The 14,274-nt window shown below is 56.6% G+C and overlaps 2 long non-coding RNA genes across 3 annotated transcripts; both read left to right on the top strand.

Annotated features, from left to right (window-relative positions):
• Positions 1–1,519: 1,519 nt before the first annotated feature.
• LOC134483856 (uncharacterized) lies at positions 1,520–3,415 on the top strand. The gene is made up of 2 exons (XR_015645568.1): positions 1,520–1,801; positions 3,086–3,415. It is a non-coding gene; the product is annotated as an uncharacterized LOC134483856 (long non-coding RNA).
• A 2,381-nt stretch (positions 3,416–5,796) lies between these two features.
• On the top strand, positions 5,797–11,489 carry LOC147998532 (uncharacterized). Of its 2 annotated transcripts, XR_015645570.1 has the most exons (4): positions 5,797–6,116; positions 10,219–10,327; positions 10,410–10,498; positions 11,279–11,489. It is a non-coding gene; the product is annotated as an uncharacterized LOC147998532 (long non-coding RNA). The 2 variants fall into 2 exon arrangements; XR_015645569.1 differs by lacking the exon at positions 5,797–6,116 and having other exon boundaries at positions 9,733–10,327.
• Positions 11,490–14,274: the final 2,785 nt, after the last annotated feature.

The raw sequence follows: 14,274 nt of genomic DNA on the forward strand, positions 1-14,274 counted from the left end.
CCTCTGCATTCACCATCCAGTCCCTGACATGTCATAAACTGAGCTACTGCTGCCAGAGGGGTAGAGGACACCCAGAGAACATAGCCCACGGAACCCACAAAGCAGGGCTTTTAGGGGCTCACAGAGCGGTGAACACGGAGACTACATGCGTCTGCCTTAGGTTCTCTGCATGTATGTTGTGGCTGCTCAGCTTGGTGTTTTTGCGGGACTCCTTATGGTGGGAGCAGGGGTATCTAAGACGTTTTTGCTGGCCTTTGGTACCCTTTTCTTCCTATCGGGTTGCCTCATCCAGCCTTGTGCCTGGCCTTAGTGTAACTTGTTAAGCCGTGTCTGGTTGAGATCCCAGGAAAACCTGCTCTTTGCTGGAGGGAGTCGGAGGAGGAGTGGATGTGGGGGATGGGGGGGGGCCAGGGGCTGCTGGGAGAAGTGGAGGGAGGGGAAAAGTGTGGTCCGGATGTAACTCATGAGAATAAATGAGAAGCAGTAATAGCACAGTAAAAAGTAAATAAACTCCTGGAGCCCTTCAGGTAGCCTGCTCCCTCTGCGTACCAAGCCCATCATTATCTAAGGAATGAATGCATCACCGAGGCAGAGCCCCTGGTGTCTGCAGTCCCCACGGAAGGACTGTGACAAGGGACTGGGACCGGAGATCCTGGGGGTTGGAGAGGGAGCAGGCAAGAAGTAACCTGTGACAATGGCAGGGCCGCTGCCCACCCACCCCCACCCCTGGAGTTTGCCCACGAGTGCTCTGAGCTGTAGGCAAGGCTGTGCTGCCCAGGCTGTCTTGGGACTCAACAATCCTCCTGCCTCGGCTGTCGTTATGGGCGTTTTCTTACCATACCTGTCTTGAACTTGAGTATACTAACAGTCCTATGGGGTGTGGCCATCAGGACCCCGACTTGGCAGAAGGGAAGGTGGGAACAGTGGGGTTAAGTGACTGTCCCAAGGTCCTATGGGCGGTGAGTTATGAAGGCAGCACTGAGAGCCAGCCAGTTGCCTCCAAAGTTCCCGCTCTACGCAGAGCAGAGAGCAACGGTGCTGAAAGGGAGGGGCTGGGCACATGGAGATACATGAGACCTGGGGCCAGCCTGACTGGGGCTGTGGAAATAGGGAATAAACGGAGCCCTTTCTATGTGTGAAGAAACCAGAGCAACCTGGCACCCTGGGCCCCTGCACCCGCTGCCCGTGCACTTAGGTGAGGGCGCAGGGGTGGGTAGCGGGAACCCCGGGAACTGATTCAGGCGCAGGACTTCAGTAAACGGTGACCGAAGGAGAGGGCGCCTGGGAGGGTGTAGCGTAGAAGAGGGGTCCAGCCGTTCAGAATGGGGGAAATGAACTTGGAAGCCATCTGGGGAGGCCTGGGTGTGGAATCCTGGGATGTGGGGAGAGAAGAACTGCCGGGAGGAAGGAGGCAGAGGCCTCCGCAGAAAGGGAAGGTGGGGCTGGAGCAGGTCCTACGTGAGGCTTGGGGCCAGCAGCGAAGGGAGCCATGTGGGGTTCTGACTCACCCGTTTTGGCCACTACAGACACCGGCCCCACACGCTGCCTGCCACGAAGCCCGTAGAGGTTCATCTTATACTTCCTGTTGGATTCCAGGCCGGGGACAGTGACCTCATTCTCATCCCCCTCGATGGGCACGCTCTGGGGCTGGCCCTGTGCATCCTTGTAAAGGATCACAAAGGAGTCGAAGGGACCCCGGGCCACTGTCCAGGACAGGCGCAGGGAGTCTGGGGTCACACCAGTTACAGTCAGTTCGCCGAGGCGGGGCGGCTCCGAGGACTCCTCTTTCGGCTCTGAGGCTGTAAGTAACGGAGAAGCGTGAGTCAGGTGCGGAACCCAGAACCTAGGATCGGGGTTTGGATTTGGACCTGGGGTCAGCACTAAAGCCCTGGGAAGTGGGGCACAGCCAGACTATGACACACCTTCTGGGCTTTAGAGAGCACACTGAATGGGATGGAAGGGGCCTCGCTGTGCAGGGAAAACTGGCTACCCCTCAGCCTGGGAACGGGGCCAAAGTGTTGGGATCGGCCATTTTGTTGGGAGGCTCAGCTGCCTCCTGGCTGAGGGTGGTGTGTGTGTGTGAGTGTGTGAGTGTGTGAGTATGTGGAGAGCAAGAAGAGGTCACATGAGAGAGAGAACTTAAGGCAGCAGTCACTCACCAGTAGTGCCATCAGCAGTAAGGGGCCCATACCGCTTCTTATTGGCAACCCCAAACAGAGTGAACCTATACTTGTGATTGGGGTCCAGTGGGGAGATCACCACTGAGCGCTCAGGCCCCTCCACAGGCACCACATGGGGCTGGCCTTCCTTGTCTCTGTACTGGACCATGAAGGAGTCAAACTGGCCTCCGAGAACAGTCCAGGAGAGGTGCAGTGAGTGTGGGGTGGGGTCTGTCACCCATAGCTCTCCCAGACGGGGTGGGGACCCTGAGTCAGGGTCACTCTGAAGCACTAGGAAGAGGGGCAGAAAAAGGGGGTTTGTGAGGAAGAAGTCCTGTGCAGCCGGTGCAGTCCTGTGAGCTCTATCAGAGGCCGTGCCTGGTGACAGGAAGTAGTGATGCCTTTTAAATGGCCCAGTGTTGCAGTGGCTACTCCCAGCCAAGGGAAAGAGGCTCCAAAAGGGGAGGGGTATCCCCCTAGGCCCCCCTTTCCACAACTGTGCAGCCAGAGAAATCTCCCGGAGGCAGGCGCTCTGCTTCCAACTTAACTTCTAGCCAGTTTCTCCTCCAAGACAGAACATCCTTGGGGTGTGTCAATATGGAAAAGAGTCCCACACTGGGTCCTCCTCTTTGGGTACCCACCCACTTGCTGCTCTGTCCCTGGCTGTACCCATTTTCTGAGTGTATCCGTCTCCATCTCCCATGTTGGCACAGTCCCCAGAGGACTCCATACTTTTCTGTACCCCATAACCTCCACCAGGCAGCTCCAGGTGACCTGCCACTTGCTAAGTCCTGTGAACACTTGAGAGTTCTAACTCACTCCTGCGGACTCCGGCTCCCGGGCCACACCCTGTCTCCTAGCATTTGGCACACTCCCCTGCTGTTTCTCCACCTCCCCTCCCCTCACGTGTTCTCTCCTCCCCACAGCTACCAGGACTCCGGGTAACCCTGAGGTCTGCCAGACTCTACCAGACACCTTCTGTCTGTCCTTCAGCTCTTCTCGCCTGCGACCTAGCGGCACCACTCACGGCTGCCATAAGGACCTGTGTTGGTTCAAGGATGCTCTGAGTGGGGGCTGGAGAGATGGCTCAGAGGTTAAGAGCACTGACAGCTCTTCCAGAGGTCCTGAGTTTAATTCCCAGCAACCACATGGTGGCTCGCAACCATCTGTAATGGGATCTGATGCCCTCTTCTGGTGTGTCTGAAGACAGCGACAGTGTACTCTTACGCATAAAATAAATAAATCTTTTTTTAAAAATGCTGTGAGCACAGGTCTGAGTGCACTGTGTCTGAGCACGAATGTGACTCAGCCTCCATTGCTCCCCACCTGCTGCTGCTTAGGGGACAGAAGTGGCTGGCCCAGGGACATGGGGCTTGCCTGGATCTCCAGACCAGCATCAGCCATCAGTCTCACCAGCTGTGGACTCTCTTCCCGAGCATGCTCCTGCGGCAGACCCTTGTTTGTGAGGTCATCGTTTCGGTATTGCACTTAAAGGCTCTCAGAGGTTTCTCACACAGAACCCCGAGAACTGAGCCCCTCAGCACCCCACATGTCCTGCTGTCGAGCCCAAAGAGTACTGTGCATTCTCTGGGGATCCACCCACTCTACTTCACCTACTCCCTTGCCTCTCCTGCCTTCCACTGCTTTCCCTGGTATGGAGTGCGGGGCTGGCCGGGGTGCCTGATGTCACTCACGGATCTTGGCTTCAGCAATCAGGGGACCGTGCCTCTTCTTGCCGATGAGTCCATACAGGATAAATTTGTACTTGCGTCCTGGTTCCAAGGCTGTGACAGGTGCCGAACGCTGGGGTCCCTCCACGGGTATTGCCCGGGGCCCGTCTTTGTCCTTGTACTGGATCAGGAAGGAGTCAAACTCCCCCTCTGGGACGGTCCAGTGCAGGAGCAGGGAGTCAGAGGTCAGGCCTGTCACTGTCAGCTCACCCAGGCGTGGCAGGACCGATGACTTCCCAGGCTGCACCTCAGCCCTGTCTGGGGTTTGGGAATGAAAACAAAATATGCTGGACCCACCAACCCCCTTCACCTGTGTCTACCCTCTGCCCTGCCTCATTCTTCCTGTCCCTGACCCTCCTGGAAAGGAGACGTTCTCTCAAAGTCTCTGTCCCCTCTTCACGTCCCTATCCCGGTACCCTAAGACTTTAAGGAGCTGTTCGAGTCCCCTGTGGTACTCCTTGAGAGTTTCTAGACTCCCCACTGCTGCCGCAGAGCAGTCTTCAGGCTCCCCAGCCCCCTGAGCTGCTCTCTCCCTTGCTGCTGTCGCTCAGTGGTCAACTTGTTCTAGAACTGGGCCAAGAGTCAACTTTCTTCGTCCCACAGACAGAACCAAGGCGGGGTGTAATGGTTAGACACCCCAGACCTGGTCCTTTCCTACCCATCTCTAAAGTCTTGATGGCAGAGGAATATGCTGGACACACACACACACACACACACACACACACACACACACACACACACACACACACGAGGACTTTATCCCCAGGCGATGAAAAAGGAAACAACCGACCAATGCAACCACAGGTGTGGTCCTTAGGAGAAATACACCTGAGGGCCCCATGCTGGGACCAGAGCTTCATCCACCATAGACTCTACAGCCCAGGGCAGAGCAGAGGGACAACCAGGAAGTGAGGCTCACCATCCCACCTCTGGCTCTTCACTGCAGAGGTAATTGCAATGCCTCCTCTGTCTGCCTCCCCTCTGAACTCTCATAGCTTTTGCTTTCTCTTCCAGTCAGGCCTGCCCTTCACTGGGTCCCTAAGTCCTGTCCTAGAGCCCTGAGATGGCCCCAGCTCCTCCCCCAGTCCCAGGGCACAGCTCCAAGCACAGTCCAGAATGTACCCATAATGCCTTGGTAGGTGATAGGAACAGAGGGCTCGCCCCCAGGGGTGATCCCTTGGAGGAATAGCTTGTAGGGGGATCCGGGAGGGGGTGGGGGCACCAGAGCCTGGTGGACGTCTCCCGGTAGCAGTTCTTCGTGAGCCCAGGGCCCCTCGGCCACCTGCATGCGCAGCTGGAAGTGGGCAAAGCTGTCAGGCTGGGCAGTCCAGGCCACACGGAGGCGCCCTGCCTTGTCTCTGCCCAGCACCTTCAACTCTCCCAGCGGGTGGTGCTCCAGGATCAGGATAGGGGCCTGAGCCCCTTGGGTCGTAGAGGGGCCCGAGGGAGGAGGCTCATCAGTAGCCTCCAAGAGGCCAGAGGGTAAGGACCCTGGGAAGGAGCAGGGCGGATAAGAAAAAAAACAGGAGAGTGGAACATGAGACCAGGAAGGGCACCCCCAAGTTCCCAAGTGTGCCCTCCAGCCTCTGAGGACTAGAAGGGCTTCCTTCCCCTTTCCCAAAGCTGCTCCTCGGCCTTCATCTTCCCATATTTGGCCGGGTCCTCCAAAGGGAGCGCCTTCTGAAGCAGCTGGGCCTGGCTTAGTTAGGGCAGGCAGTGAAAGATAAAACCTGCTATCCCTCCTTGCTAGAGGCTTCCACCACCTAGGGCTCCAAATGTCCACGCCGCCCCGCCCGCCCCGCCCCGCCCGCCCCGCCCCGCCCCCACTGGTGTCTCTCCACCTTCCATTAGTGCTGTAGTGAGAAGCCTGGAAGAAAGGGGGCGGGGCGTGTTGTTAGGAAAGGGGTGGAGCGCAAACGGGGTGCGAGGGTGGACGGAGGTCCAGTTCCTGTGGCATCTGGGCCCTATGGAGGAAGAATGGGTCCACCCCGACCCTGCAGCCACAAAGCACCCTGTCCCTGGGCCGGGCATCAGTCCTGTGGGAGAAACCAGCTGGAGGGGAGCCAAGTCTGGGAAAGAGGTTCAGGAAACCGTGGTTTCACCTCCCACCATCCACAAGCAGCCCGATTGGCTTTCGAGGCCACCCTCAAGCGGGTCTGCTGCATCCCGTCAAGGTCAACTTGTGGGACATAACCGCAGACCACAGGCATCAGGCACCCTCGCCGCAGTGAGTCAGAGTGGGAATCTCTGGTTCCGATCCCACCCGCAGAAACTGCAGCCGCCACAGCAGCCTTCCACAGGCTGCACGGGAGGCTAGTTCTAATTGCAGGCCAGCTTCCAGTGCAGCCATACACAAAACTCGAAACTTGCTCTAAACATTATGAGATGGTGCTTTTGTGGTTTTAGGGTTTGTTTGTTTTTGGGGGGGGGATTTTCAAATTGGAAAAAAAGAAAAAAGACCTCAAGTGCAAGGTTCTTGAGTATGAACTTTGCAGACAATATTGTGTCGCTATGTCAAAATGTTGGGATTCCCCTGGCAACAGCAGGCGTTGCCAAAAGCTTAGGAACCCAGGTGTCTGCTGGGGGACCTCCTAAGCCCGGTCTATCTGGTTTTGACTATCCTCAGAAGGATGCCGGGACCCTGGGATAGGGTGTTTTTGGGTCAGTGTAGAGCAGCTTTCTGTGGTAGAATCCAAAGGGTATGGTGAGGGGTGGAGGCCTAAGCGGTGAGGTAGCAGGAATAAGCAGGTACAATCCTGGAGGCAGGTGACGCTTAACAGAGGGTGGGCAGTCCAGAGCCCCAGCCCACACTACCTGTGGTGGTGGCGGTGGTGGTGATGAAGGCGTAGGACTTGGAAGTCTGCCCTGCCCGTACCCCATGGACCTCCACGTGGTAAGTAGTGCCGGGCCTGAGGTTGGGCAAGCGGACAGTGCGTTCCGAACCGTCCACAGTCAGCTCCCCGCTGGGGCCCTTGGCTGGAGGCAGTGGCCGCCAGCGCAACACCACTCGTTCGAACTGACCCCGGAGCCCGTCCAGGGACACAATCAGCGAGCCGTCGGCTGCACTGCCCAGCACCTCCGGTTTCGGGTGGCGCGTTGCAGTCACCGGGTGTGCACCATAGGATGCTGGGCCCACAGCACCCTGGTCCGAGTCCCGCTTCCTGGTGCTCTGGGTGGGACTAGTGGTGGGGTGGGGGTGACGTGGCTGGGATGCTGGGGCACCCGCTGTTTGATGGCGCTTCAGGAACTCATGGATGTGGCGCGCCACCGACGCGTAAGTCTGGTTGGCGCGCAGTGGGTAGCCGTGGGTTCGCAAGTGACGCTCCAGGTCCTGTACTGTGCCACGGAAGCGGCCCAGTTCAGCCGTCAGGTTACCCCACGGCCGTCGGGGAGGCTGGGGCAGGCTCGGCCGGAGATGCCACTCCTTCTCGCCCCCCTCTGGGGGCAGCAAGGGCCGGGAGGGCCGCGGAGGCCGGGGACGGGGATTGGGGGGCGGGACTGGGGGGCGCACCTCCGGGTAACTGTAGTGGCCTGGTGCTGCCAAGCGAGAAAGGAGGAGGGGACAGCAGGTCAGTGTCAGGCTCCCCCACCGCACAGCTCTGCTCCCCCAACCTGGGACGAGGCCTCTTCCCTGAGCCTCAGTCCCACCTAGAAAGAGAAATTAGTGTCCCCAAGCCCCACCCACTGCATAGCCTTCCAAGCCCTCCACCGTTGGTGCCCTAGAAAGAAAAAAAGAAAGGTAGCAGGTGGGATGTGCATCTGCCGGAGAGAACAGGAGAAGGGAGTGAAAACGTGAGCTACTCCGAAGAGGGTGTCGCCTTGTCCCAGGAAAAGCAAAGAAAGATCCATCTGGGTGTCTGTTAAGGAACCTTGAGTGTTGGTGGAAAAAGATTACTATGAGACCCAACCCCAGGCAACCCCGGTCCAAAAGTCATCAGGACCATGGCCTATGACTTCCTCTAGTACCCACATCAAACTGCCCAATTAGTACCTAAATTAGGATAAGAGCCGCCGTCCCTTGGGTGGATCACAGCATTTACTATATCCTGCTTCCCTCCCAGGGGGCGGGCCCTCCCACAGTGTAACCTGCAAGCTTCCTATATTGGACTCCAAGCATCTCGGGGCTGTCTCCCGGGTGCCTTCAGAACCGATCAAGACTGAAACAGGTGTTCTAGGATTGCCCCAGCCATCTCTGACCCTGCAGCCTGGGTGCCCAAGGAAAGGACCCTTTCCCCCAGCCTCAGAAAATGGGTTCTTCCCTAACACCCGGAATGCCAGGACCACCGTACCTGTATTCGCCCTGACAGAAGCTGGGTAGCTGACAGCATGGCCTCTTTCTGCAGTGACAGTCACCACGTACTCCACACCTGGCATCAGGTCAGTTAGTTGAGTTCTGTCTGCCTCAGGAGGAACTTCCAGTCGCACCCTTTGGTTGCCAGCACTGACATAGGACACCACAAATCGGTCCACCTCAGCCTGGGGGCGCAGCCAGCTGAGATCCAGTGTGGTCGGGGTCACAGCTACCACTTGGAGGTCCTGAGGACCATCGATCACTAGCGGGGTCAGACAGAAGAGGGCTCAGGAGCGAATCCTCTCTGCTCTGCTCTGGTATAGACCCCACCCCACGCCGATTGCCAGCAGCCTGTCAAATCCAGAAATCTTGTCCCCACAGCCCCGGCTCTCACTGGTAGTGATGGTCTTAGAGGTAGGAGGACCCCAGCTGGTCCCTCGTAGAGCCCGGACAGTGACCTGGTAGTCCTGACCGGGCGCCAGTCCTCGCTGGTCATAGGCCGAGGCAGAGCTGGGCACCCGAGCTGTGAATGGTGGGCTCACCCCCTCAGTCTGCAAGAGAGTAGCAGATGGGTCAGAGCTGGGCCCTCCGTTCCTTGCTCCTCAGTCTCTTTTTTTTAACAGTTCCAAATGGGGTCAACAGAGGACTGTGCAGGGGAGCAAGGATGGCTAGAGCCTCACTCTGGCCAGTAGCTCTTCCCTGTGGTTTATGTCTGTGAGTTCACTGGACAGATGGGGACTCAGAAGGAACCTGCCTGCCGGGGCAGGGTGCACAGCAGGAGACGGAAGACTGGCTGCTCTTGCAAAGGACCTAAGCTCCCAGCACCCACACGGCGCAGCTCGGAACCATGCGTAACTCTAGCTTCCACACCACTGGACTCCTCAGATTCCTGTACTCATGGGCATGGTGCAGACACAGACACACGGTTACACATAAAACAATTTTCTTGAGAAAGCTGGGGCTCACACCTTTAATCCCGAGTACTCGGGAGGCAGAGGCAGGTGGATCTCTGAGTCTGAGGCCAGCTTGGTTTACAGAGTGAGTTCCAGGACAGAGGGCTACACAGAGAAATCCTGTCTTAAAAACAAAACAAAACAAAAACAGAAAAAGAGGAGGAGGAGGAGGAGGAGGGGGAGGAGGAGGGGGAGGAGAGAGGGAAGGGGAGGGGAAGAGGGAGGGAGGGGAAAAGGGAGGGGGAAGGGGGAGGGAGAGGAAACAGGGCGGGGGAGGGGGAGAGGGGAAGAGGGAGGGAGAGGAGAGAGGGAGGGGAAAAGGGAGGGGGGAGAGGGAGGAAAGAGGGAGGGGAGAGGGGGAGGGGGAGGGGGAGGAGCAGCAGCAGCACCAGCAGCAGCAGCAGCACCAGCAGCAATTACTACTACTACCACCAGCACCCACAGGAGGTTTTCTCACAACTGCCTTTAACTCTAGCACCAGGGGACCTGATGCCCTTTTCTGGCTACAGTGTACTCATGTACATAAAATAAATAAATCTCTAAGTTTTGAGAGTATGTAGGATGGCCCTGCAGGCTCCCAGAGGCAGCTGGGGGCGGTGGGGGGTGGGAGCTGGCTGCCTGGGAGCATTCTAGCAACCCTACTCCGAATGGGGCTGCTTAGCAAGGGAAGCCCTGAGGACACTCTGTACTGCCTAGCTATGTTGGCCATGGTTAGGGACACCTCCATTCAGCCAGATGGGATTGGAAAATCTGAAAGGCTCTGTCCTAAACCGAGAAAGCATAGTAAATACCAAAGCGCAAAACCAGACGAGAAGCCACGTGGAGGTTTTTGGGTGAGGATGAACTAAAGCTCTGTCACTGTTTTCTGGGTGGAAAAGTTCCCCTGGGTACAGAGAATCCTGTCTTCTCCGCAAGGCCTTGGGAAGGCCTTCTCACAGCACAACCTCCCACCTCCTGGAACCTGCCTGGCCATCACTTCCAATCTGCGTCCTATTCTATGACCACAAAGTCTAGACCTTTCACCTTGACAAACCCATCCTGAGTTCTTTCTTTGTATCTCTATATCTTGGTTCCTCCCACAACAGGCAGAGCCTTGGAAGTCCCTCTGCCAGCCTCACCCACAATGCCCAGCCCCATCGTGCCGGTGTGAAGCAGGAGCTCTGGCCAGATACTGGCGGCTGGCACCGTTCCCTGGTAAAGTTTGGCCTCCTCTCTGATTGTTATTGGTTGGGCAACCTTTAACTTGCTTCTCAACATCAGCCTCATATTCCCTCAGGCAAAGCCCTCTTGGATGGTCCCCAGCGAGGGCCGTGTTTTCATCTTCCCTCTCACAGGAGACCCAAGAAATAGCCCTCCAGGGTCCAGGTCTGTGTTCCGGTGAGCACTTGGTACAGCTCACTTCTAGGCTACCCAAGGGTCTCTAATTCAGTGTTCAGGCTCCTCGGGTCACAGACTCTCTCATATCTTGTAGAAGAGAGGGAGCAGTTGCAGCTTAAGGCCATGAGCATGAATTTTTGTCCCAAAGGGTCCCTGCCCCACCCCCACCCCCACCCCCACCCCCACAGCCCTCACTCAGATCTTGAGGTGGAGGAAGCATTTGAGAGCCACCGAGTCACCGTGACAATCCACACACACACACAGGAGGGGAGGGCTAGTCCTAAGTTCTGAAAAGTGTGTCCTCGGCCAGGAATAGTCTGGTTCTGAGAGAGAAGTGTTTCCAAAGGTCGGGAATGGGGTGGAGCTGGTAGGAACAAGGGAGCGGGAGACTGGCTTAGAGGAAGAAGGCAGGGGATGACGATGAACTGTAGGCTCCATATCGGAAGCCTCGGGCTCAACCAAGAGTCACCACAGAACTAATAGAGCAGGGCTGAGGACTGAGCATGGATGGGCTAGGTGTCTGAGTAACAGCAGACCTCACAGCAGACCTGGAAGGGTCTCTTCATAGAGCAGAGATGAAGGGTTGAGTGAGAGCAGAGGTGGGGGTGGGGGTGCAGAACACCGTACACCACCCTATTCAGAGGAAAGTCGAAAGCTGCCGCACCCCTTGACAACACCCAAAGATGGGGCCCTGTGTATTTGGAGTAGGAGACAACAGTGCCTGAGGGCTTCTCTTATCTCAACTGTTTATTTCTCCTTTCCCTGAAGGTTCAAAGGAAAATTCCTTCTGAAAGTCCCACCCTCCAGATTAGAGCTGTGTAAATAATGTATGAGCGTGTACCCCGGAGTTGAAGAACACTTCATGGTGTTAGAAGCACTTGCTTTCCTGTCACGAGGCCAGCTACCAGATTTCTCTTCTCCCCTTGCCAAATTCTTGTCTCCCGATTAAATTATTTTTATATAAAAAGATTTAAACAGGAGAAGGGGGGCTATCTTGGTTGTGCCACCAAATAGGGACTGGAGCTTGGGATACAGCTGGAGACGTTCGGGTGGGATCTGCCCTGGGGTAAGGAAAGGCAGCCAACACCTTGGCCTTTTCCTCTCTGCCCCAGCACGGAGGCTCGAGCGAGGGCCAGCGAGTGTGCCTGTCTAGAGCTCCATCTGGGGATACAAGTGTGGTCTTGCCCACCGTTTGGGGGAAGAAGTGGGAAAGGGCAGATGACTACTGAGAAGTGGGAGAAAGGACGGGCAGTGACAGACTGTGTCCTGGCGGTTCCCAGGGAGAGGCCATAGCTTCAATCTCATCCTTACTGAGCTCCCAAAGGAGCAAGCTAGAGGCAGAGAAGAATGCTGGGAGAAATGCCTCGATGACAGGGGGGCTGGGAAAACGGGCTCACGACTCAGAGTTATTGCTGTGGCCCAGACAGCTTGGCCTAAACCGAGAACAATAACATTAAACAGAGCCTAAGGCAAAACCTATATATAGACTAAAGGGATAGGCGGCTAAATGCTGTTGGCCTCTTTCTTCCCTTCCTCCCTCTCTTCCCTTCCTCTCTCTCTTCCCTTTCTCCCTCTCTTCCTCTCTCTTCCCTTCCTCTCTCTTCCTTCCCTTCCTTCTTCCCTCCCTCCCTCCTTCCCTCCATCCCTCCTTCCTCCCCTCTCTCCCTTCATTCTCTCCTTCCTTTTTGCTTTTATCTATATTTTTTCCTTTCTCTTGCCCCCCCCCCCCGGGCCTGTTATTTATTTGTTTGGGCTGTTTGTTTTGAGACAGAGTTTCTTTGCGTAGTCCTGACTTGTCCTGGAAACGGCTGCCCTCAAACTCAGAGATCCACCTGCCTCTGCCCCACGAGTGCTGGGATCAAAGTCCCACTCTTCCTTCATTTCTAAATGTTTCTGCTTTGGGCTCCTTCGAGATTTACAACAACAACATCATCATCAACAACAACAACAACAACAACAACAAAAGATAAACAGACAGAATTGAAACCACAGAGAGAGTCTGTGTTGAGTGCAGGTTCATAAATAGAACCCGAGAAAATGTTGCAGGTCCACAGTCAGCCAGTGGCTCTCTCCCAGTCTGGGAAGCATGTACAGAAAGGCAGAGATCAGTAAAGAGTCTGAGAGCACAGCATGGCAGAGGCGCTGGGGGTTTGCCTGAGAAGAATGCCTGAGCACAGGAAGCAAGGACAGCACCCTGTACCCTGTGCTGGTGCCCCGCCAAGGCAAACGGATGGGTGCAGAATGGGGACTGACGTGGACTCAGCAGCAAAGACTAACAGCAGGGCTGGAGAGATGATGGCTCAGTGGTTAAGAGCGCTGACTGCTCTTCCAGAGATCCTGAGTTCAAATCCCAGCAACCACATGGTGGCTCACAACCATCTGTAATGGGATCTGATGCCCTCTTCTGGTGTGTCTGAAGAGAGCTACAGTGTACTAATATATAATAAAATAAATAAATCTTTTAAAAAAAAGGGGGGGGACCCTAACAGTGGCTGACATACACTGAACAGCCAGGAGTGGTGAGCCCACCATCACCATCAACACCCTAGTTGCCACAGACCTATGCTGAGGCCTCTGTGCCAGGCTCGGGCAGCCTAAGAAGGCATTTGGAGCAGACTCAGGTACCATGAGTGTGACTCCTGCATGAGGCGAGCCCTCCCTCCCCCAACACTACCCATCTTGCCTCACCATGGGGATAAACTGGATCTCATAGGCGTCCACAGGACCCGGAACCCGTGTCCACTCCGTCCGGACTGTTGTCTCCTCTAGGAGATGCATCCTCATGTTCTGGATGGCCGGTATCTCTGTCCAGAGTGGAACAGGACAAACTGATTAGCCAGGAGCGGCACCCCACACACCCCACCCCACCCACACACACCCCCGTCCCCACCGTCACTCAGGGCCACCACTGCCCAAACACAGGTCCCTCAATTTCCCCCATGTCCTGAACATAAAAATTTAAAGGAAACCCTCTTCCCAGAAATCTAAAGGTCAGACTTTCTACTGGCATGCGCTTGTGGTTCCACTACCCTTGGTGGTCGGGGTCCTTCTGACTGACCCCTCCCTCACTGTACCGGGAACAACTCTCTCCATTCTTCCTCTAGGTCCCTAAGCCTCAGGCTCCTGCTACCAGAACCCTCGTTCCTGCCCCCGCGCATTGGAGAAGGCGCCTGGCTCACCTTCTCCGCAGTCGTCCCCAGCATAGCCATCTTGGCAGACGCATGTGCCCTGGACACACTCTCCCCTGCCCCGGCAGTCACCCGGACACGTCTGGATGGCACAGTCTGGGCCTCGAAAGCCCTCAACACACACACATTGTCCAGCGCGGCACAGTTCCCGCGGCCCACAGCCCCCGGGGCAGGCACTGGCAGGAGGCTCTTCCTGTCCACAGTCCTCACCGCTGTAACCAGCGTAGCACACGCACACTCCCTGCACGCAGCGCCCACGGCCACGACAATCAGCTGGGCAGGTGCGGGTGGCACATGCCGGCCCGGTGTAGCCTGGGTTGCACACACAGCGCCCGTCCTCACAGCGGCCACGCCGGTGACAGTCGGCCGGGCAGGTGCGAATGCTGCAGTCTTCGCCCGCGTAGCCCGCATGGCACACGCACAAGCCATCCTGGCACACGCCATGCTGGCTGCAGTCGCGTGGACACAGTCTTACGCTACAATCCTCACCCGAGTAGCCTTCGTCACATACACAGAGCCCGTCCAGGCACCGGCCGCGGCCTCTGCAGCCGCTGGGACAGCTGCGCATGCTGCAGT

The sequence above is a fragment of the Rattus norvegicus genome, chromosome 20 (genome assembly GCF_021556685.1).
Source record: "Rattus norvegicus strain SHRSP/BbbUtx chromosome 20, alternate assembly SHRSP_T2T, whole genome shotgun sequence".
In the NCBI taxonomy this organism is placed as follows: domain Eukaryota; kingdom Metazoa; phylum Chordata; class Mammalia; order Rodentia; family Muridae; genus Rattus; species Rattus norvegicus.